This window comes from Ranitomeya imitator, chromosome 10, assembly GCF_032444005.1.
Source record: "Ranitomeya imitator isolate aRanImi1 chromosome 10, aRanImi1.pri, whole genome shotgun sequence".
Taxonomy (NCBI): domain Eukaryota; kingdom Metazoa; phylum Chordata; class Amphibia; order Anura; family Dendrobatidae; genus Ranitomeya; species Ranitomeya imitator.
The window spans coordinates 58,346,731-58,371,693 of NC_091291.1; the positions used below are offsets into that span (position 1 = coordinate 58,346,731).

General features: G+C 50.3%; 1 protein-coding gene across 2 annotated transcripts in view; it reads right to left on the minus strand.

The window, feature by feature from the left end:
- Nucleotides 1-24,963, minus strand: part of LOC138652289 (netrin-1-like) — a 297,725-nt gene that overhangs the window by 65,709 nt on the left and 207,053 nt on the right. The window lies entirely within an intron of this gene.

Sequence of the window (24,963 nt, forward strand, 5' to 3'; positions counted from 1 at the left end):
TTCTCTCTGACTCTGAAGAGGCAGGTGGGCCAGTGCCTCCGGTGACCACAGCGCAGTACGCATCTGATGATGAAACTCAGGTGCCGCTTTCTCGTGCGTACTGTGCTGCTGAGACTACCCAGGAGGAGCAGTTGGTGGCAGAGGGTAGTGGAGATGATGAGGTCCTTGACCCATCGTGGCGTGAGGAACAGGAAGGTGGTGGGAGCAGCTCAGAGGAAGAGCTTCCTCTTACGGGCCAAAGAGGGAGAGGGAGGGGGAAGACTGCGGAGCCTGTAGCCTCCACTTTGGCACCCGTTAGGAGCCTGTCTCTTTCCAAAGCCAAAAAGGGCGCTCCCAAGACTTGCAGTGCCTGGTCCTTTTTTGACACAGTTGCAGATGACATTTGTTTTGTCAAATGCAAGCTGTGTCATCATAAAGTAAAAAGAGGGAAAAATGTCAGCAACCTCAATACCACAAATATGTGGAAACATGTGCGGACCAGGCACGCGGTGGAGTTACAGAAACACACTGAAGATGTAGGCCAACCAACAGCGGCAGCTACCACCTCTTCAGCTCGTGTTGCCTCTTCCTCCAGCTCACGCACAGCTGGTTTGGCTTCCTCCCAGAGACCTTGTGTAATTCCACCCACAGCACCACCTTCCCAGTCATCCTCACACTCCCAGTCTACTCTACAGCCATCGGTAGTACAGGCATGGGAGAAAAGGCGGGCATTCTCGGCCAACCACCCCCGAGCACAGGCTCTGAATGCAGGCATTGCCAAACTGTTGTCCCTGGAAATGCTCTCGTTCAGGCTGGTGGAGACTGACAGCTTCCGTGACTTGATGGCATTGGCAGTCCCACAGTACAAGGTGCCCAGCCGCTTTTACTTCAGCAGGCAGGCTGTCCCTGCCCTGCACAGGCATGTTGAGGCAAACATAAAACATGCGCTACTGAACGCCGTCAGTAGCAAGGTCCACCTCACCACCGATGCGTGGACCAGTCAGCATGGACAGGGGCGATATGTTTCCCTCACTGCCCATTGGGTTAATGTTGTTGAGCCAGGTACAGATCGTGCGAGTGGCGCAGGACGTGTCCTGCCCACTCCAAGGATTGCAGGAATCCAGTCTGTACGCATCGACTCCTCCTCTTACACCAGTTCCTCTGATTCCTCTCTGCAGGATCCGTCACAGTCCACCCCCACATGGACCCGTGAACGTTTACCTATGACCGACATGAGCACAGCCGTGGCCAAACGTCAGCAGGCCGTCTTGAAACTAGTTTCATTGGGGCATCGAAGCCACACAGCGCAGGAGCTCTGGAATGCCATAAAGCAGGAGAGCGATGTGTGGTTACTGCCAGCGAATCTCCAGCCAGGCATGGTAGTGTGTGACAATGGCCGAAATCTGGTGGCAGCTTTGGCCCTTGGCAACCTCACTCACATCCCATGTCTGGCACATGTGCTCAATTTGGTTGTGCAGAGTTTTCTGAGGGACTATCCGGATCTTGATGCCCTGCTGCACAAGGTCCGCCTAGAGTGTGCTCACTTGCGGCGTTCCAGCTTGGCCAGATCCCGCATTGCTGCTCTGCAGCGCCGATTCCGCCTTCCGGAACACCGCATCATATGTGACCTACCTACCCGGTGGAATTCCACGTTACATATGTTGGAGCGGTTGTGTGAGCAGCAGCAAGCAGTTATGGAGTACCAGCTGCATCAGGCACAAAGAAGTCGCAGTCAGCGCCGATCAGGCTTCACAACCACAGAGTGGGCCACTATGAAGGACGTCTGCCAGGTTTTGCGTCCTTTTGATTATTCCACGCGGATGGCAAGTGCAGATGATGCACTAGTCAGCATGACTGTCCCCCTTATCTGCCTGCTTCAGCAAACTTTGCAAGGGTTAAGGGATGATGTGGTGGAAGAGGTGGAGGATGAGGAGTCACCTTTTCCATCAGCTTCTGGAGAGTCAGCGCCACGTGGTTCCTCACAAAGGGGTACGCAGGGGCCAATTTGTGAGGAGGATGAGGAGGAGTCAATGGAGGAGGAAGAGCTCCGTCCAGAGGAGGGAGCGACACAATTGTCCAGTGGTCAGTGTGTACAGCGAGGGTGGGGTGATGACGAGCGGGCAGAGATCATGTCTCAAGCAGGGGACAGCGTTTCTGGGCCGGTTGGCACTCTGCAGCACATGGTGGATTTCATGCTGCAGTGCCTGAGAAACGACCGCCGCATCGACCACATTCTCAACATGCCTGATTATTGGGTGTTCACCCTCCTCGATCCTCGCTACCGGGACAACGTCCAAAACCTCATCCCTGCGTTGACCCGGGAGCGTAAATTGCGGGAGTACCACGACACACTGGTGAATTCCATCATCTTCTCCTGTCCAACTGAGAGGAGTGCTGCTAGTGCTTTACAAAGCAGCTCAGTGCGTCGAGGCAGTGGGGGAGGCTCTGCCCAAAGAGGGAGCAGAAGCAGTGCCTCTGCCCAAGGCAAGCCCAGTATGGCACAACTCTGGCACACTTTTGTGTGCCCGCCCCAAATGTCTACACCATCACCGGCGGCTCCAGTCAGCAGGAGGCAACGGTTCCGTCAGATGGTGACAGACTACATGGCTTGCCCTCTTACTGTACTCCCAGACGGCTCTTCCCCGTTCAAGTTTTGGGTCTCTAAGCTGGATACATGGCCAGAGCTAAGCCAGTATGCATTGGAGGTGCTGGCTTGCCCTGCGGCTAGTGTCTTATCGGAACGTGTCTTTAGTGCCGCAGGTGGTGTACTAACAGACCGTCGCATGCGACTATCCTCCGATAACGTTGACCGGCTTACTTTCCTGAAAATGAACCAGGCCTGGATCTCGCAGGAATTTGCCACTCCTCTGCCTGATTAAGTAATTGGGTGTCATCCAGGTCTCCTGCTGTGTTCATCTTTCTACCACCTGAACTGCTATTCCTGGGCTCCAACACCGCCAGTTGCGGCTCAGAAGTGCAGGCTGCACAGTAAAAACATACGACCCAGTGTTATTGGGTTTCAGTAACGTCAGCTGATCCCCAGCTGTGTAGCCGGCAATGTGTCCTGCGACCGCCACGCTGGCACAACAACCTAAATGTAAGGGAACCTCTCCCCCCCCCCCCGTCGTTTGTTACTGAAAGAGCCATCTTGTGCAGCAGTAATGTTGCGCAAGGAAAAGGTAGCTCTTTTTTTTTAGCTCTTTGCACACGCAGAACTTAACACTTATAAAATGTGTTCACTGATACCGTTATACCGTCCCGGAGCTGGGACTTTCCTTCGTAATGTGACGCAGCACAGCCGTCATTCCTACCCCCTTGGTGCCATGCGCTGCCTCCTCAGCGTTGTTTTAAGCTGTCACGGAGCCTGCGCTGTTCTGTTATCCCTTGGGCATGCCCTATTTGCGCTGCCTGTCTTCTGACATAATTTGGTGTCAGGCTGGCTGCGCCTGTGCGGCCGCGGTGCCCGAGATCCCGCCTCGCAGTGTCTTCTGATTGAGTCACACTGCGGGCCTGGGATCCATGGGCATGCGCAGTGCATATCTTCCCCTCGGGCTCTCGCTCATTTCCCTCCGCCTTCTTTAGACTGTGCGCCGTCAGCTGATCCCTAGCATGCCACGGCCGTGACACCGCACAGTCTGAAGAAGAGGGAAGGAGGGGAGTGAGAGTCGAGGTTATGCACTGTGCATGCCCATGGTTCCAAGGCCCGCAGTGGGATTACGTTAGATGAGACTGCGAGGTGGGATCTGGAGCAGCGTGGACGCACAGGCACTGACAGCCTGACACCAAATTATGTCAGAAGACAGGCAGCGCTAATTGGGCATGGCCAAGGGCTAACAGAACAGCGCAGGCTCCGTGGCAGCTTAAAACAACGCTGAGGAGGCAGCGCACGGCATCAAGGGGATAGGAATGACAGCTGTGCTGTGTCCCATTACGAAGGAAATTCGCACCTCCGGAACGGTTTAACGGTATAAAGGGACACATTTTTAGTGTTTACTTCGGTGTTTGCAAGGAGCATAATTAAAAGAGCAACCTTTTCCTTTTGCATCCTTAGTGCTGCACAACATGGCTCTTTCAGCTACAAACGTCTTGGGGGGGGGGGTTAAAGGTTTCCTTTCAACTTGCTCCAATCAGGCTTCGGCCTACACTCTGTTCCTCTGCTCCTCCTGCTGTCCCTGGGCTCTAACACCGCCAGTTGGTGCCTGGAAGTGCTGTGTGCACAGTCAACAGTCGCTCCTCTGTTATTGGGGTTCAGTAACGTCAGCTGATCCCCAGCTGTGTGTGCGGCAATACCTCCAATCTGCTCCTCCTGCTGTCCCTGGGCTCTAACACCGCCAGTTGGTGCCTGGAAGTGCTGTGTGCACAGTCAACAGTCGCTCCTCTGTTATTGGGGTTCAGTAACGTCAGCTGATCCCCAGCTGTGTGTGCGGCAATACCTCCAATCTGCTCCTCCTGCTGTCCCTGGGCTCTAACACCGCCAGTTGGTGCCTGGAAGTGCTGTGTGCACAGTCAACAGTCGCTCCTCTGTTATTGGGGTTCAGTAACGTCAGCTGATCCCCAGCTGTGTATCCGGCAACGTGTCATGCGACCGCCACGCTGGCACAACTAAAATGTAAGGGGACCTGTCCCCCCCCCCCCCTAGGCGTTTGTTACTGAAAGAGCCACCATGTGCAGCACTAATACTGCACAAGGGAAAGGTCGCTCTTGAAATTATGCTCCTTGCAAACGCTGAACTACACACTCATGTAATGTGTCCCCTCACACCGTCCAACCGTCCCGGAGGTGGGACTTTCCTTTGTAATGTGACGCAGCACAGCCGTCATTGCTACCCCCTTGGCACCGTGCGCTGCCTCCTTAGCGTTGTTTGATTCCGTCATGGACCCTGCGCTGTTATGTTATCCCTTGGCCATGCACAGTTTGCGCTGCCCGTCCTCTGACATCATTTGTTGTCGTCCTGGCTGCGCCTGTGCGTCCACGCTGCCCGAAATCACACCTCGCAGTGTCGTCTAATGTGATCCCACAGTGGGCCTGGTATCCATGGCCATGCGCAGTGCATATACTAGCCTCTCACTCCCCTTCTTCACGCTTCTTCAGACTAGGCGGCGTCAGCTGATCCCTAATAGCATGCCACGGCCGTGACGCCGCACAGTCTGAAGAAGCAGGAAGGAGGTGAGTGAGAGGCGATGATATGCACTGCGCATGCCCATGGATCCCTGGCCCGCAGTGGGACTACATTAGATGACACTGCAAGGTTGGATCTCGGGCAGCTTGGACGCACAGGCACTGCCAGCCTGACACCTACATGATGTCAGAAGACGGGCACCGCTAACTGTGCATGGCCAAGGGATAACATTACAGTGCGGGCTCCGTGACAGAACCAAACAACGTTGAGGAGGTGGTGCCCGGCACCAAGGGGGTTGGAATGACGGCTGTGCTGTGTCACATTACAAAGGAAAGTCCCACTTCCGGGATGGTTTGACGGTGTGAGGGGACACATTATATGAGTGTGTACTTCAGCGTTTGCAAGGAGCATAATTTTCGGAGCCACCATTTTCCATGTGCAGTATTACTGCTGTACAAGATGGCTCTTTCAGCAACAAATGCCTGGGGGGGGGTTAAAGGTTCCCTTTCAACTTGCTCCACTGCAGGCTTCGGCCTACACTCTGCTCCTCTTTGATTCCCTGGGTTTCAACACTGTCAGTTGCCACCTGGAAGTGTTGTCTACACAGAAAAAAACACTAGGTGATGTGTCAGTGGGGTTCAGCACCGCCAGCTGTTCCCCTGCTGTGTAGTCGGCAACGTGTCCAGCACAAGCCACGCTGGCACAACAGAACAAAAGCTGCCACCAGTGCAGGCTTCGGCCTACACTCTGCTCCTCTCCTCCTCCTGCTGACCCTGGGCTCAAACACCGCTAGTTTTTGCCCGGAAGTGCTAGCTGCACAGAGAAAAACACCAGCCAATGTGTTAGTGGGGTTCAGCAACGCCAGCTGTTCCCCTGCTGTGTAGCCGGCAACGTGACCTGCAAACGCCATGCAGGCACAGGAACTGAAATTAAAAGGGAACCTGGCCCCACCCCCCCAGGTGTTTCTATGTATAACAGCCACCTAGTACAGCAGTACTGCTGCATTTGTACAAGGTGGCTGACTTTTTCTCCTTGCCCACGTGGAACTCAACACGTACAAAATGTGTCTCATTGAGACCATTCCACTGTCCCTGAGGTGTGACTTTCCTTTGTAATGATACGCAGCACCCCCCTTGGTAGCGTTTCCCGTCTTTTGTCATCATGGTTAGCTGGCTGCGCCTGTGCATCCGCCCTGCTAGAAACAACGCCCCTCGTTGTCATATTTATTTTGTCAGCGAGGGTGTGGTTTATGGGCACGAGCAGTGCATATGTTCGCCTGTCTTAACTCATCTCCTTCCGCCTTCTTCAGACTGTGCGGCCTCCTGGCCGTGGTAGGCGATAAGGGATCAGCTGAGGCCGCCCAGTCTGGAGCAGGTGTAAGGACATGTGTAAGCGGCAAACCTATTTACTGCACAAGGCCACGAATCCCAGCCACGCAGTGTGATTTTTTGAAAACACACTGTGGGTCTGGGATTCATGTCCATCGCTAACCGCAACGGCCGACATGAAATGAGGTCAGAAGACAGGAAGCGCTCACAGCGCATGGCCAAGGGATCACAATAGCGCAGACTCCTGTACAGCAAATAACAACGCTCAGGAATCTGCGCCCAGTACCTAGGTGCAAATTTTGACACCTGTGCTGCGTCTCGTTAAAAAGACAAGTCACGCCTCCACAACTGTTTGACAGTATAATGGGCTAAATAGTGTACGTGTTTTAGTCAGCGTGTGCAAGGAGCAAAACAAATAGAGCAACCTTTTACTTGTGCAGCATTAATGCTGCACAAGGTGTGGCTCTTGTACCTTGCAACACCTGAGGGGGGGGTTAAAGGTAACCTTTGAAATTGGTTCAACTAGGCTTCGGCCTACACTCTGCTCCTCTACTCCTCCTGCTGACCCTGGGCTCAAACACCGCTAGTTTTTGCCCGGAAATGCTAGCTGCACAGAGAAAAACACCAGCCAATGTGTTAGTGGGGTTCAGCACCGCCAGCTGTTCCCCTGCTGTGTAGTCGGCAACGTGTCCAGCACAAGCCACGCTGGCACAACAGAACAAAAGCTGCCACCAGTGCAGGCTTCGGCCTACACTTTGCTCCTCTCCTCCTCCTGCTGACCCTGGGCTCAAACAACGCCAGTTTCTGCCCGGACATGCTAGCTGCACAGAGAAAAACACCAGCCAATGTGTTAGTGGGGTTCAGCACCGCCTGCTGTTCCCCCGCTGTGTAGCCGGCATCGTGTCCAGCACAAGCCACGCTGGCACAACCGACCAAAAGCTGCCACCAGTGCAGGCTTCGGCCTACACTTTGCTCCTCTCCTCCTCCTCCTGCTGACCCTGGGCTCTAACACCGCTAGTTTTTGCCCGGACATGCAATCTGCACAGAGAAAAACACCAGTCAATGTGTCAGTGGGGTTCAGCAACGCCAGCTGTTCCCCTGCTGTGTAGCTTGCAACGTGACCTGCAAACGCCACGCAGGCACATGAACTGAAATTGAAGGGAGCCTGCCCCCCACCCACAGGTGTTTCTATGTATATCAGCCACCTTGTACAGCAGTACTGCTGCATTTGTACAAGGTGGCTGACTTTTTCTCCTTGCCCACGTGGAACTCAACACGTACAAAATGTGTCTCATTAGAGACCATTACAATGTCCCTGAGGTGTGACTTTCCTTTGTAATGACACGCAGCACCACCCTTGTTAGCGCTGCCCGTCTTTTGACATCATTGGTTAGCTGGCTGCGCCTGTGCATCTCCCCTGCTCGAAACAACGGCCCTCGGTGTCTTATTTTTTTGGACAGCGAGGGTGTGATTGATGGGCATGTGCAGTGCATATGTTTGCCTGTGTTCACTCATCTCCTTCCGCCTTCTTCAGACTGGGTGTCCTCATGGCCGCGGCAGGCGATAAGGGATCAGATGAGGCCGCCCAGTCTGAAGCAGGTGTAAGGACATGTGTGAGCGGCAAACATATTTAGTGCACCAGGGCACGAATCCCAGCACCGCAGTGTGATTTTTTAAAAACACACTGTGGGTCTGGGATTCATGTCCATCGCTAACCGCAACGGCCGACATGAAATGAGGTCAGAAGACAGGAAGCGCTCACAGCGCATGGCCAAGGGATCACAATAGCGCAGACTCCTGTACAGCAAATAACAACGCTCAGGAATCTGCGCCCAGTACCTAGGTGCAAATTTTGACACCTGTGCTGCGTCTCGTTAAAAAGACAAGTCACGCCTCCACAACTGTTTGACAGTATAATGGGCTAAATAGTGTACGTGTTTTAGTCAGCGTGTGCAAGGAGCAAAACAAATAGAGCAACCTTTTACTTGTGCAGCATTAATGATGCACAAGGTGTGGCTCTTGTACCTTGCAACACCTGAGGGGGGGGTTAAAGGTAACCTTTGAAATTGGTTCAACTAGGCTTCGGCCTACACTCTGCTCCTCTACTCCTCCTGCTGACCCTGGGCTCAAACACCGCTAGTTTTTGCCCGGAAATGCTAGCTGCACAGAGAAAAACACCAGCCAATGTGTTAGTGGGGTTCAGCACCGCCAGCTGTTCCCCCGCTGTGTAGCCGGCATCGTGTCCAGCACAAGCCACGCTGGCACAACCGACCAAAAGCTGCCACCAGTGCAGGCTTCGTCCTACACTTTGCTCCTCTCCTCCTCCTCCTGCTGACCCTGGGCTCTAACACCGCTAGTTTTTGCCCGGACATGCAATCTGCACAGAGAAAAACACCAGTCAATGTGTCAGTGGGGTTCAGCAACGCCAGCTGTTCCCCTGCTGTGTAGCTTGCAACGTGACCTGCAAACGCCACGCAGGCACATGAACTGAAATTGAAGGGAGCCTGCCCCCCACCCCCCCAGGTGTTTCTATGTATAACAGCCACCTTGTACAGCAGTACTGCTGCATTTGTACAAGGTGGCTGACTTTTTCTCCTTGCACACGTGGAACTCAACAAGTACAAAATGTGTCTCATTACAGACCATTACAATGTCCCTGAGGTGTGACTTTCCTTTTTAATGACACGCAGCACCCCCATTGTTAGCGCTGCCCGTCTCCTGACATCATTGGTTGGCTGGCTGTGCCTGTGCGTCCCCCCTGCCCGACACAACGCCCCCCGTTGTCTCATATATTTTGACTGCGAGGGTGTGATTGATGGGCACGAGCAGTGCATATGTTCCCCTGTTTTCACTCCCCTCCTTCCGCCTTCTTCTGACTGTGCGGCCTCATGGCCGCGGCATGCGATAAGGGATCAGCTGAGGCCGCCCAGTCTGAAGCAGGTGTAAGGACATGTGTGAGCGGCGAACATATTTACTGCACAAGGCCACGAATCCCAGCACCGCAGTGTGACTTTAGGAAAAGCCACTGTGGGTCTGGGATTTATGGCCATCGTTAACCGCACCGGCCAACATGAAATGAGGTCATGAGACGGCCTGCACTAACAGGGTATTGCCAAGGGATAACACAAGAGCGCAGTTTCCTGTACTGCAAATAACAACGGTAAGGAATCTGCGCACAGCACCTAGGTGTAAATTTGTACACCTGTGCTGCGTCTCCTTAAAAAGACTAGTAGTCACGCCTCCACTACTGTTTGACAGTATAATGGGCTAAATAGTGTACGTGTTTAATTCAGCGTGTGCAAGGAGCAAAATTAAATAGAGCAACCTTTGACTTGTGCATCATTAATGCTGTTCAAGGTGTGGCTCTTGTACCTTGCAACACCTGAGGGGGGGGTTAAAGGTAACCTTTGAAATTGGTTCAACTAGGCTTCGGCCTACACTCTGCTCCTCTACTCCTCCTGCTGACCCTGGGCTCAAACACCGCTAGTTTTTGCCCGGAAATGCTAGCTGCACAGAGAAAAACACCAGCCAATGTGTTAGTGGGGTTCAGCACCGCCAGCTGTTCCCCTGCTGTGTAGTCGGCAACGTGTCCAGCACAAGCCACGCTGGCACAACAGAACAAAAGCTGCCACCAGTGCAGGCTTCGGCCTACACTTTGCTCCTCTCCTCCTCCTGCTGACCCTGGGCTCAAACAACGCCAGTTTCTGCCCGGACATGCTAGCTGCACAGAGAAAAACACCAGCCAATGTGTTAGTGGGGTTCAGCACCGCCAGCTGTTCCCCCGCTGTGTAGCCGGCATCGTGTCCAGCACAAGCCACGCTGGCACAACCGACCAAAAGCTGCCACCAGTGCAGGCTTCGTCCTACACTTTGCTCCTCTCCTCCTCCTCCTGCTGACCCTGGGCTCTAACACCGCTAGTTTTTGCCCGGACATGCAATCTGCACAGAGAAAAACACCAGTCAATGTGTCAGTGGGGTTCAGCAACGCCAGCTGTTCCCCTGCTGTGTAGCTTGCAACGTGACCTGCAAACGCCACGCAGGCACATGAACTGAAATTGAAGGGAGCCTGCCCCCCACCCCCCCAGGTGTTTCTATGTATAACAGCCACCTTGTACAGCAGTACTGCTGCATTTGTACAAGGTGGCTGACTTTTTCTCCTTGCACACGTGGAACTCAACAAGTACAAAATGTGTCTCATTACAGACCATTACAATGTCCCTGAGGTGTGACTTTCCTTTTTAATGACACGCAGCACCCCCATTGTTAGCGCTGCCCGTCTCCTGACATCATTGGTTGGCTGGCTGTGCCTGTGCGTCCCCACTGCCCGACACAACGCCCCCCGTTGTCTCATATATTTTGACTGCGAGGGTGTGATTGATGGGCACGAGCAGTGCATATGTTCCCCTGTTTTCACTCCCCTCCTTCCGCCTTCTTCTGACTGTGCGGCCTCATGGCCGCGGCATGCGATAAGGGATCAGCTGAGGCCGCCCAGTCTGAAGCAGGTGTAAGGACATGTGTGAGCGGCGAACATATTTACTGCACAAGGCCACGAATCCCAGCACCGCAGTGTGACTTTAGGAAAAGCCACTGTGGGTCTGGGATTTATGGCCATCGTTAACCGCACCGGCCAACATGAAATGAGGTCATGAGACGGCCTGCACTAACAGGGTATTGCCAAGGGATAACACAAGAGCGCAGTTTCCTGTACTGCAAATAACAACGGTAAGGAATCTGCGCACAGCACCTAGGTGTAAATTTGTACACCTGTGCTGCGTCTCCTTAAAAAGACTAGTAGTCACGCCTCCACTACTGTTTGACAGTATAATGGGCTAAATAGTGTACGTGTTTAATTCAGCGTGTGCAAGGAGCAAAATTAAATAGAGCAACCTTTGACTTGTGCATCAATAATGCTGTTCAAGGTGTGGCTCTTGTACCTTGCAACACCTGAGGGGGGGGTTAAAGGTAACCTTTGAAATTGGTTCAACTAGGCTTTGGCCAACACTCTGCTCCTCTACTCCTCCTGCTGACCCTGGGCTCAAACACCGCTAGTTTTTGCCCGGAAATGCTAGCTGCACAGAGAAAAACACCAGCCAATGTGTTAGTGGGGTTCAGCACCGCCAGCTGTTCCCCTGCTGTGTAGTCGGCAACGTGTCCAGCACAAGCCACGCTGGCACAACAGAACAAAAGCTGCCACCAGTGCAGGCTTCGGCCTACACTTTGCTCCTCTCCTCCTCCTGCTGACCCTGGGCTCAAACAACGCCAGTTTCTGCCCGGACATGCTAGCTGCACAGAGAAAAACACCAGCCAATGTGTTAGTGGGGTTCAGCACCGCCAGCTGTTCCCCTGCTGTGCAGCTTGCAACGTGACCTGCAAACGCCACGCAGGCACATGAACTGAAATTGAAGGGAGCCTGGCCCCCACCCCCAGGTGTTTCTATGTATAACAGCCACCTTGTACAGCAGTACTGCTGCATTTGTACAAGGTGGCTGATGTTTTCTCCTTGCCCACGTGGAACTCAACACGTACAAAATGTGTCTCTTTGAGACCATTCCACTGTCCCTGAGGTGTGACTTTCCTTTCTAATGATACGCAGCACCCCCCTTGGTAGCGCTTCCCGTCTTCTGACATCATTGGTTGGCTACTTGCGCCTGTTCGTCCGCCCTGCCTGAATAAAATGCTCCTCGTTGTCTTAATTATTTTGACTGCGAGGGTGTGATTGATGGGCACGAGCAGTGCATATCTTCGCCTGTCTTAACTCATCTCCTTCCGCCTTCTTCAGACTGTGCAGCCTCATGGCCGCGGCATGCGAGAAGGGATCAGCAGAGGCCGCCCAGTCTGAAGCAGGTGTAAGGACGTGTGTGAGCGGCCAAAATATTTACTGCTCAAGGCCACGAATCCCAGCACCGCAGTGTGGCTTTATGAAAAGACACTGTGGGTCTGGGATTTATGGCCATCGTTAACCGCACCGGCCAACATGAAATGAGGTCATAAGATGGGCAGCGCTAACAGGGCATTGCCAAGGGATAACACAAGAGCGCAGACTCCTGTACAGCAAATAACAACGCTCAGGAAGCTGCGCCAAGCACCAAGGCGTTATTTTGGACACCTGTGCTGCGTCTCATCAAAAAACCAAGTCACGCATCCACTACAGTTTGACTGTAGAATGGGGTAAATTGTGTATGTCTTTCATTCAGCGTGTGCAAGTAGACAAATTAATAGAGCAACCTTTCACTTGTGCAGCATTAATACTGCACAAGGTGTGTCTCTTGTACTTTGTAACACCTGAGGGGGGGGTTAAAGGTTTCCTTTGAAATTGGTTCAACTAGGCTTCGGCCTACACTCTGCTCCTCTCCTCCTCCTCCTGCTTCAACACGGGCTCTAACATCGCTAGTTTTTGCCCGCAAGTGCTAGCTGCACAGATAAAAACACACGCCATTGTGTTAGTGGGGTTCAGCAACGCCAGCTGTTCCCCCAGTGTGTAGCCGGCAAAGTGTCCTGCAAACGCAACGCAGACACAAAGCTGCCTCCAGTGCAGGCTTCGGCCTACACTCATCTCCCCCTGCTTACCCTTTGCTCCAACACCGCTAGTTGGGGCTCTAGGAAGACAATCTTTAATAGGCAAGGCAACGCATCCGGGTTCCAGCACCGCCAGCTGGTTCTCGGCAGTGTTCTTGTCACAGGTACTCCCTCGTGCCAAGCCTGGTTTCAGCACCGTCAGCTGTTTCCGGGTTGTGTCAACTTCACTGAGACGCCTATGCTTGCCCCGTCGTGGGGCGGTCGAGTTAGCCAACTCCAGGGTGCCTCCAGTTTAGGAGCTTCCTATGTGGGCTGCGTGAACTGGTAGTCAAGGCTGGTTCTGTAGTGCCAGTAGGCCCAGCTCCCCCTGTAGGACTGTTGGGGTTCGGTAACTGCGGCTGCCTCGCGGCCTAGCTGTTCTCTCCTCTCCTGTGGGCCTTGGGGTCCACCACCTGGTTCCAGCACCGTCAGCTGGTTCCGGGCCGAGCCTTTGGCTTAGGTGCCTCCTCCTGGGTATCCGAGTTCCGCCAACGCCAGGCGGTCCTTGGTAGTGCTTTTAAGCGCGGGCACCTACAGCTTAGCAACCGGGTTCCAGCACCGTCAGCTGGTCCTCGGTCGTGCCATTGGCTCTTGCACACTGGGGCAACGCATCCGGGTTCCAGCACCGCCAGCTGGTTCTCGGCAGTGTTCTTGTCACAGGTACTCCCTCGTACCAAGCCTGGTTTCAGCACCGTCAGCTGTTTCCGGGTTGTGTCAACTTCACTGAGACGCCTATGCTTGCCCCGTCGTGGGGCGGTCGAGTTAGCCAACTCCAGGGTGCCTCCAGTTTAGGAGCTTCCTATGTGGGCTGCGTGAACTGGTAGTCAAGGCTGGTTCTGTAGTGCCAGTAGGCCCAGCTCCCCCTGTAGGACTGTTGGGGTTCGGTAACTGCGGCTGCCTCGCGGCCTAGCTGTTCTCTCCTCTCCTGTGGGCCTTGGGGTCCACCACCTGGTTCCAGCACCGTCAGCTGGTTCCGGGCCGAGCCTTTGGCTTAGGTGCCTCCTCCTGGGTATCCGAGTTCCGCCAACGCCAGGCGGTCCTTGGTAGTGCTTTTAAGCGCGGGCACCTACAGCTTAGTAACCGGGTTCCAGCACCGTCAGCTGGTCCTCGGTCGTGCCATTGGCTCTTGCACACTGGGGCAACGCATCCGGGTTCCAGCACCGCCAGCTGGTTCTCGGCAGTGTTCTTGTCACAGGTACTCCCTCGTGCCAAGCCTGGTTTCAGCACCGTCAGCTGTTTCCGGGTTGTGTCAACTTCACTGAGACGCCTATGCTTGCCCCGTCGTGGGGCGGTCGAGTTAGCCAACTCCAGGGTGCCTCCAGTTTAGGAGCTTCCTATGTGGGCTGCGTGAACTGGTAGTCAAGGCTGGTTCTGTAGTGCCAGTAGGCCCAGCTCCCCCTGTAGGACTGTTGGGGTTCGGTAACTGCGGCTGCCTCGCGGCCTAGCTGTTCTCTCCTCTCCTGTGGGCCTTGGGGTCCACCACCTGGTTCCAGCACCGTCAGCTGGTTCCGGGCCGAGCCTTTGGCTTAGGTGCCTCCTCCTGGGTATCCGAGTTCCGCCAACGCCAGGCGGTCCTTGGTAGTGCTTTTAAGCGCGGGCACCTACAGCTTAGTAACCGGGTTCCAGCACCGTCAGCTGGTCCTCGGTCGTGCCATTGGCTCTTGCACACTGGGGCAACGCATCCGGGTTCCAGCACCGCCAGCTGGTTCTCGGCAGTGTTCTTGTCACAGGTACTCCCTCGTGCCAAGCCTGGTTTCAGCACCGTCAGCTGTTTCCGGGTTGTGTCAACTTCACTGAGACGCCTATGCTTGCCCCGTCGTGGGGCGGTCGAGTTAGCCAACTCCAGGGTGCCTCCAGTTTAGGAGCTTCCTATGTGGGCTGCGTGAACTGGTAGTCAAGGCTGGTTCTGTAGTGCCAGTAGGCCCAGCTCCCCCTGTAGGACTGTTGGGGTTCGGTAACTGCGGCTGCCTCGCGGCCTAGCTGTTCTCTCCTCTCCTGTGGGCCTTGGGGTCCACCACCTGGTTCCAGCACCGTCAGCTGGTTCCGGGCCGAGCCTTTGGCTTAGGTGCCTCCTCCTGGGTATCCGAGTTCCGCCAACGCCAGGCGGTCCTTGGTAGTGCTTTTAAGCGCGGGCACCTACAGCTTAGTAACCGGGTTCCAGCACCGTCAGCTGGTCCTCGGTCGTGCCATTGGCTCTTGCACACTGGGGCAACGCATCCGGGTTCCAGCACCGCCAGCTGGTTCTCGGCAGTGTTCTTGTCACAGGTACTCCCTCGTGCCAAGCCTGGTTTCAGCACCGTCAGCTGTTTCCGGGTTGTGTCAACTTCACTGAGACGCCTATGCTTGCCCCGTCGTGGGGCGGTCGAGTTAGCCAACTCCAGGGTGCCTCCAGTTTAGGAGCTTCCTATGTGGGCTGCGTGAACTGGTAGTCAAGGCTGGTTCTGTAGTGCCAGTAGGCCCAGCTCCCCCTGTAGGACTGTTGGGGTTCGGTAACTGCGGCTGCCTCGCGGCCTAGCTGTTCTCTCCTCTCCTGTGGGCCTTGGGGTCCACCACCTGGTTCCAGCACCGTCAGCTGGTTCCGGGCCGAGCCTTTGGCTTAGGTGCCTCCTCCTGGGTATCCGAGTTCCGCCAACGCCAGGCGGTCCTTGGTAGTGCTTTTAAGCGCGGGCACCTACAGCTTAGTAACCGGGTTCCAGCACCGTCAGCTGGTCCTCGGTCGTGCCATTGGCTCTTGCACACTGGGGCAACGCATCCGGGTTCCAGCACCGCCAGCTGGTTCTCGGCAGTGTTCTTGTCACAGGTACTCCCTCGTGCCAAGCCTGGTTTCAGCACCGTCAGCTGTTTCCGGGTTGTGTCAACTTCACTGAGACGCCTATGCTTGCCCCGTCGTGGGGCGGTCGAGTTAGCCAACTCCAGGGTGCCTCCAGTTTAGGAGCTTCCTATGTGGGCTGCGTGAACTGGTAGTCAAGGCTGGTTCTGTAGTGCCAGTAGGCCCAGCTCCCCCTGTAGGACTGTTGGGGTTCGGTAACTGCGGCTGCCTCGCGGCCTAGCTGTTCTCTCCTCTCCTGTGGGCCTTCGGGTCCACCACCTGGTTCCAGCACCGTCAGCTGGTTCCGGGCCGAGCCTTTGGCTTAGGTGCCTCCTCCTGGGTATCCGAGTTCCGCCAACGCCAGGCGGTCCTTGGTAGTGCTTTTAAGCGCGGGCACCTACAGCTTAGTAACCGGGTTCCAGCACCGTCAGCTGGTCCTCGGTCGTGCCATTGGCTCTTGCACACTGGGGCAACGCATCCGGGTTCCAGCACCGCCAGCTGGTTCTCGGCAGTGTTCTTGTCACAGGTACTCCCTCGTGCCAAGCCTGGTTTCAGCACCGTCAGCTGTTTCCGGGTTGTGTCAACTTCACTGAGACGCCTATGCTTGCCCCGTCGTGGGGCGGTCGAGTTAGCCAACTCCAGGGTGCCTCCAGTTTAGGAGCTTCCTATGTGGGCTGCGTGAACTGGTAGTCAAGGCTGGTTCTGTAGTGCCAGTAGGCCCAGCTCCCCCTGTAGGACTGTTGGGGTTCGGTAACTGCAGCTGCCTCGCGGCCTAGCTGTTCTCTCCTCTCCTGTGGGCCTTCGGGTCCACCACCTGGTTCCAGCACCGTCAGCTGGTTCTCGGCAGTGTCTTTTGCTCTTGTACCTTCTGCTCCCCATCCTGGTTCCAGTACCGTCAGCTGGTTCCGGGCAGAGCCTTTGGCTTAGGTGCCTCCTTCTGGGTATCCAAGTTCCACCAATGTCAGGTGGTCCTTGGTAGTGCTTTCAGGCACGGGTACCTCCTGCTTAGTAACCGGGTTCCAGTAACGTCAGCTGGTCCTTGGTAGTTCCATTGGCTCTTGGACATTCGGCTACCCATCCGGGTTCCAGTACCGTCAGCTGGTTCTCGGCAGTGTCTTTTGCTCTTGTACCTTCTGCTCCCCATCCTGGTTCCAGTAACGTCATCTGGTTCCGGGCAGAGCCTTTGGCTTAGGTGCCTCCTTCTGGGTATCCGAGTTCCGCCAACGTCAGGCGGTCCTTGGTAGTGCTTTTTAGCACGGGTACCTCCTGCTTAGTAACCGGGTTCCAGTAACGTCAGCTGGTCCTCGGTAGTTCCATAGGCTCTTGAACCTTCGGGTAGCCATCCGAGTTCCAGTTCCATCAGCTGGTTCTTGGCATTTTCTCAGCCTTCTTGTACCTTCTGCTACATTTCCAAGTTGAAGACCCTAACGTCGACAACCCGGAAGACCACCCCGATGACGACGACCCGGAAGACCACCCCGATGACGACGACGACGACGACGGCGGAGACGACGACGGCTGAGACGACGACGGCGGAGATGACGACACTGGAGACGAAGACCCTGGAGACGACAACATGGAAGACCGAGAAGCAGAAGAACAAGAGGCTGCAGAACAAAGAGCAGAAGAACATTAAGCATAAGACTTAATATCAGAGCAAAAGATATTATCTAAATTATATGCAGAAGAAGACTAAGCAGTGTATGGGGGTGAGTCCGTTCCTCCTCGTGGTGCCCCTGGATAAAGCCTGATGCTGCAGGCCAAACTGAACGCGGACAAATGTAACTTTTGTGACTGGCAGAACGGAAGGTGTAATCTTCCAACTTTTATAGATAACAACTACGGGAATGCCTGTCACAAATGAGAATATGATGAAGAAGTAGAATAGGAAGAATAATAACAGTGGAATAAAAAGAATATGTAGAATAGGAAGAATAATAATAGTTGAAGAAAATGAATATGAAGAATGTAATAAAAAAAAAAAATAGGTAGAAGATGAAGAAGAAGATGAATAAGGTGAAGAAGTTGATGTCAAGGATGCTGATGATGATGAAGATGAAAGTGTGGGAAAAGAAAAAAAAAAAAAGAAAAAAAAGAAGGGGAAGGGCGTGGAATAGTGAAACATCAATATCTGACACAATAAAAAAAAATTTACATACTCAATATCTTTTTCAATCCGAACGTCTTTAAAAAAAAAAAAAAAACATGCTATTCTATTTGATTGGACTAATCCTCATTGCCTTTAATGTCTCCGCCACCTCCCCCATACATCCTACATTATTCTTAGTTGTTTTCCTTCAGGTAGAATGAACCTACAAGGAAAGAAAGGGTTTATTTTAATTCCGATATTTTGGTCCCATTGACTTGCATTGGGATCGGGTATCGGTATCGGCGATATCCGATATTTTTTGAATATCGGCCGATCCAAACCGATACCGATACTTTCCGATATCGGAAGGTATCGCTCAACACTAGTCTTCACCCATTATATTTTAAATAGTAAACTAGATTGGCCAAGGATATGTATACTGAAACATTTTTTTTCTCTTGTTTTCGGTATCTTTTGAAGTATTTGCTTGGTTGATCCCTATTAATTTGATATTACCCTTATTTCTATTTACTTACCCTTTGTGCAGCAATAAATGCATCTACTGTAAAAGTTTCCAATATTTGAAATTTTACTGGACTATGAACTGACCGCACAACATTTCTATAGGACTAAGGTGACGACTTTGACTATTGAATGCATCAGTTAGCAAATGGGTCCATGTTAGGCAAGAACTCCATTAGTCAAAATGGAAGAAATGGGATTTCCAAACAGACACGTAAACAAACCCTCTTTGTTGCCAAAAGCGACCAATTAGAGCATAGCTTTCATTTTACCAAAGCAATTTAAAAAATAAATGAGATTCATAATATCCTTCCCTGACAGTATAGTGGTACTATTTTTCAGGGGCTGTCTGGCACATTTAAGCCTGATGGGCAAGCACCCAACACTGCTGCATTTGTAGAGGCCCATCCAGAACCTTTTAACCTGCATAAGTTTTATAAAGGCAACAGAGGTAACAGGGTTTGAAATCCATATATCATTAATTGATGAGGTTAGGTGTAGTCACGTTGGGATTGCACACGCATATGTAATCCCAGATACGTGCTCAAGCTATTACTAAAGCTGAAGTCCAGTGTTTGAGCTAAACAATTCATATATGGACAAGACCGCAATATTGAGACTAACTAGAGATGAACAAATCTGGCCTCTATTTTGCTGGTTTGTTGAGAGGGTCAGAAAGAGGCTTAAAAAACCCATTATACTCCCCTGTCCTTTGCCATCATCTGACTCCTTATGCTGAATCCCACTGCAGTTTATGAGTACTCTTCAGTTCTTATGACCCTGTGGACACTGGTTGGCTAAAATACTACAGTAGAAAACCCATGTAGAAGACCAAGAGCTGCAGTGGAGTGGCTGCTATTCCTTCCCCTCCATCTAGACAGGACATTGTGCTGCTGAGAAAAATGATTTTTAAGCTCATTTAAATATTATTTCACCTGACTAAAGAGCATTTTTATCATTTGTTGGGTGATAGCAATCTGTTTAAACTCTCATTCTGGATTATATCAGCCAGTGCAAATGTTCCCTTAGAAACTTTAATTCTAGCTCAACTCTGACTAGTAATTAAAAAACAGTTTCTACCTATGTTGTTAGACAAAATACTAGTCAGAAAGACCGCAGACATGTCTCCAATGTTTGTTCAACCTCCTTCCCCGATGACCGTAGTCAGTATACAAAGCATAGCAAGAGACACCAACATGATCTTCTGCAAAACAGTAAGATATAACTGCAGTCTGCTCCGCATGTTATAAAATATTGATGCTGCTCAACTACAGTCAGCTTCCAAAGACAGTTCTATATTTCTGAAGAGGTTTGTTCACTACTTGGAAAAACTCCTTCTAACATGCCCTAGCCTCCCATGTAAAATGTAAAAAAAACTTATACTAACCTCCTACACTGGAAGTAATTTTGATATGTTGGGTCTCTGAAAGCCAGCACGACCTTGTTCTGCCATTTGTAGGCTAACAGCAACCAATGATAGGCTGCATTGCTCACATGTCTTTCGGACATCTGAGTTTCATCTAAAGGAGGTATGAATGCTGCCGAAAATTGGTAGCCACTAATAGTTGCAGGTCAGTGAAATCACTGGAATGACACCAGTGCAGGAGGTGAGTACAAGATTTATTTTATTTCACATAAGGGACAATGTAAGAAATAGTTGTCCAAGTAGTGGCAATCTGTCCGCAGTACAGATGACAAGATTCGGCAATATTCAAATTTGCCTGTTTGCACATTTTTTTCCTGGGAAATTTGATTCACAAAGAAATTATTCTCTGTAAATTGACTGTCCCACATCATGTTCTGAGATCTATACTGACTCCAGGGCCTAACAAACATAATATTTAGAATAAAAATCATTATATGGCTTACTATCTCGTTCTAGTTGCATCTTATAATCCCTGTCACTCATGCTAAAATCCACAAACCTGTCACACTGAACGAAGATTGAGAGGTCTGGAATAGTTCTGTGCAAGCTTGCAATATGTTTATAATGTCATCACATGCACAGTGACTTTGCATGCGCACAATTGGCAATTTTAGTGCGAGATCAATAGATGCAACAAGAACTGGACAGGATATGGTGAGAAGCTGACCGGCCAGAGAGGTGAGGAGTAAGGTGAGCATAGTTTTTTTTATTTTTTAACCTTTTTCATGGCCCTTTACTGCTCAGAAAAATGGTGTCCAGCAGCCGCCATTTTAATTTATCTGTGCAAAAGCTATTTACAAAAAATACATACCGTATCCAGTTGGATGTGAATTTTTATCAAATTAAAGTTCCCAAAAAATCCCACTCAATTTTATTTGCTCATCTCTAGTTAGCAAAATTTCACCTCCCAAACTATTTACAGTATATGTTGATGTTGCTCTTTCAAAGACAAGTCCAGCAATTACTTTAAATGTTACCGTTCTTTCCCCTGTTACTGAGAAATCATTGTTAATGAATTGTATTGGTAGAGGCCTAAGTATCACAGGTTCATTTAAAGAAACACATACTATAATACTTTTTTTTGGTAAATTTCCATATATTTCTACTCAATCAATAAGCAGTATTCATTGTTTGATGAGGAAACAACTTCTGATCTGATGAGCTTGTTGCAAAAAAAGAAATAGATACTGATGTGTTCAGACACCATCTTTGTTACATATTTCTAGTGCAGTAATGCTGTTCAAATTTCGTGTTTCAAGTTTGCATGTCTCAGCGCTGCAGTGTGCTGCCTTATTTACTTAAAAGGAACCTGTCACCTGAATTTGGCAGGACTGGTTTTGGGTCATATGGGCGGAGTTTTCGGGTGTTTGATTCACCCTTTCCTTACCTGCTGGTTGCATGCTGGCCGAAATATTGGATTGAAGTTCATTCTCTGTCCTCCGTAGTACACGCCTGCGCAAAGTAATCTTACCTTGCGCAGGTGTGTACTATGGAGGACAGAGAATGAACTTCAATCCAATATTTCGGCCAGCATGCAGCCAGCAGGTAAGGAAAGGGTGAATCAAACACCCGAAAACTCCGCCCATATGACCCAAAACCAGTCCCGCCAAATTCAGGTGACAGGTTCCCTTTAACCATCTTTGTTACAGACATCAAGTAGAAGATAAGAAGCCCAAAGAAATTGATGCAACAACTATACTGGCAGGCACACGTTCGCAGAACAACATAGTGACGTACTAAAATTGCTGCACTTGGGGCCATACTGGGTGTCAGTTGGCCAAGAGTTAAAAAAAGACATAAATAGAAGCCTATGGTGTATTGAAATTATCTACTGGATATGAATGTAGAAAGGCCATTGAACTTCCAGCATCTCCGGCAACAGGTAAAGAAATAACTGTAATTCTTGCACAATCAATTATCCTGTCCTACCCACACTAGACAAATATGGTTCTGCTTTTCACTTTATGCAGCTTTACCTGAAGTACAAATTTAGCCATCTATGGCATAATGTTGAAGCAATGAGGGCAATTTATTTAGGTAGAGTCAGTATTTTGCAGTCTCTGTTGTACCTCTCTCAGGACCTTGATTGGCAATTCTGCATAGCTTTGCTATAATACAAAACAATTGTCACTGTATAAAGGGGCAAATTTTTCATTACAGCTTCACAGTGATTCTTTCACCGTTTTTTAGACTCCTGCATAGTAAATCTAGATAGTTAATCTAAAATATAAAAACTGGAGGTGTAGCGATGCAAAACTAGGCAGTTCTAAAATTCTGCAGTCTGGAAAATCTGGGAAACAACATCTAAAAGTCTGTAATAGATGAGACACTGTTTAAATAATATGAAAAGGCAGCAAACTACCATAGTATCAGAGAAGCTTATTTTGTGGCTACCATTGCAGGTCTTCAGTATCATCATCGAGCTTTTCCAAGAGACTCACAGTCTGTGTGAGGGGACTTATTGGGGACTTATCGGTACACAACTAGGCCAATTTGATATTCATTTATACATATTAGTCCAAAAGGAAGAAATCCAGAACACATTCACTATACCAATACATCAAAAGCCCAGCAGATATATAAACCAGGCCACAGAATGTTTGCGTTCAAAAAACTTGAAAATGTATTAACATTAAATAGAATAAAATGTATTTGTACACATAATAATACAACAAGATGCCTCCGATCCAAAAGACCGGTACTGAGAGTGTTTACAGGTATATAGCCAATAAAGATATTAAACAGAATATATAAAGAACATTTCTATTGCAGTCATGTGACTTATATTCTGAGGCTAAAAAGTATATTTATGGTCGGATAGGTTGCTAGGGCAAGGACTACTGTACTCCGGTGCCAATAAGGCTATATGCAAAAGCTAAAGGAAGGCCTGTCATTTATATCTAAATAATGTTAGATGGATGGACATCACTCTTATTTGTGGCCGCTGTACCTTGTATGTATAGGCTCCTGGAACCTGTGCACCCTGCTAGCAGAGTTTAAGCTAAGTAGTTAATAATGAATAAACATCAATCAAATTGATAGCCAGGGAACCATGTGTACCGTGGCACCCAAATTATATGCCCTCTGCAAACAGAGTAGTAACACACATAGAGCCCCAGCAGTAGCCTAATCAAGATCCATAATTACCTCTGCACACTCACAAAGCCGGTAAGATACCCCTACGCGCGTTTCGATAAGCTTCTTCTTCCAGGGGCTCTACACACGCAAACATTCTGTGGCCTGGTTTACATATCTGCTGGGCTTTTGATGTATCAGTTTGATATTCAGCAGACAGAGACAAAACATTTTCTCCACTCATGGTTAGTTGTTGGGTGAAGCTATTTATTGTCAAACTACTGTGTTTTCTCTTTTTTAAATCATAAAAACAACCCAAAACATCCAAATGACCCTGATTAAAAGTTTACATACCCTATTTTTTTATACAGTGTATTGCCCCCTCTAACATCAATGACAGCTTGAAGTCTTTTGTGGTAGTTGTGGATGAGGTTATTTATTTTCTCAGATGGTAAAGCTACCCACTCTTATTGGCAAAAAGCCTCCAGTTCCTGTTTATTCCTGGGCTTTTAGCATCAACTGTGCGCCTGAGATCTCCCCAGAGAGATATTGAGATCAGGAGACTGAGATGGCAACTCCAGAACTTTCACTTTGCTCTGCTGTAGCCAATGACAGGTCGACTTGGCCTTGTTTTGGATCGTTGAAATGTTGGATCGTCCAGTTACGTCCCATGGCAGTTTCAGGGATGATGATTGCAAATTTGCCTACAGAATTTGCTGATAACATGCTGCATTCATCTTTCCTTCAACTTTGACCAAGTTTCCTATACCTTTGTAGCTCACACATCCCCAAAACATCAGCGATCCACCTCCGTGCTTTACAGTAGGAATGGTGTTCCTTTCAGCATAGGCTTTGTTGACCTCTCTCCAAATGTAACTTAAATGGTTGTGGCCAAAAAGTTAAATTTTGGTCTCATCACTCCACATTACCTTGTTCCAGAAGTTTTGAGGCTTGTCTCTGTGCTGTTTTGCATATTGTAGGCGAGATAATTTGTGGCATTTGCACAGTAATGCCTTTCTTCTGGCAACTCCACCATGCAACCCATTTTTATTCCTTGTTGTGCATCTTGAAACAGCCACACCACTAGTTTTCAGAAAGTCCAGTATTTCAGCTTATCTGTGGGTTTTTCTTTGCATCCCGAACAATTTTCCTGGCAATTGTGGATGACATTTTTGTTGGTCTACCTGACCATGGTTTTGTTTTTACAGAGTTACTGTTTTTCCATTTGTGAATCAGAGTTTGAACGCTGCTGACTGGCAATATCAATTCCTTGGATATCTTTTTCTATCGCTTTCCTGTTTTAAACATTTCAACTACCTATTCCCGTAGATCCATTGACAATTCTTTTGCTTTCCCCATCACTCGCAATCCAGAAATGTCAGTGATTGGATGAAAGATGCAAGAGTCTGGATCCAAGAAACTCACTCAGCTTTTATGCACACACACACTGATTAAAAGCAAACAGGTCACAGGTAGTGTTGAGCGATACCGTCCGATACTTGAAAGTATCGGTATCGGATAGTATCGGCCGATACCCGAAAAGTATCGGATATCGCCGATACCGATATCCGATACCAATACAAGTCAATGGGACACCAAGTATCGGAAGGTATCCTGATGGTTCCCAGGGTCTGAAGGAGAGGAAACTCTCCTTCAGGCCCTGGGATCCATATTAATGTGTAAAATAAAGAATTAAAATAAAAAATATTGATATATTCACCTCTCTGGCGGCCCCTGGACATCACGCTGGTAACCGGCAGGCTTCTTTGTTTAAAATGAGCGCCTTTAGGACCTGCGAATGACGTTGCGGCTTCTGATTGGTCGCGTGCCGCTCATGTGACCGCCACGCGATCAATCAGAAGCCGCGACATCATTCGCAGGTCCTTAATTCCTAGAATTAGGAGTTTAGTGAATGAGAATGACGTCGCGGCTTCTGATTGGTCGCGTGGCGGTCACATGAGCGGCACGCGACCAATCAGAAGCCGCGACGTCATTCGCAGGTCCTAAAGGCGCTCATTTTAAACAAAGAAGCCTGCCGGTTACCAGCGTGATGTCCAGGGGC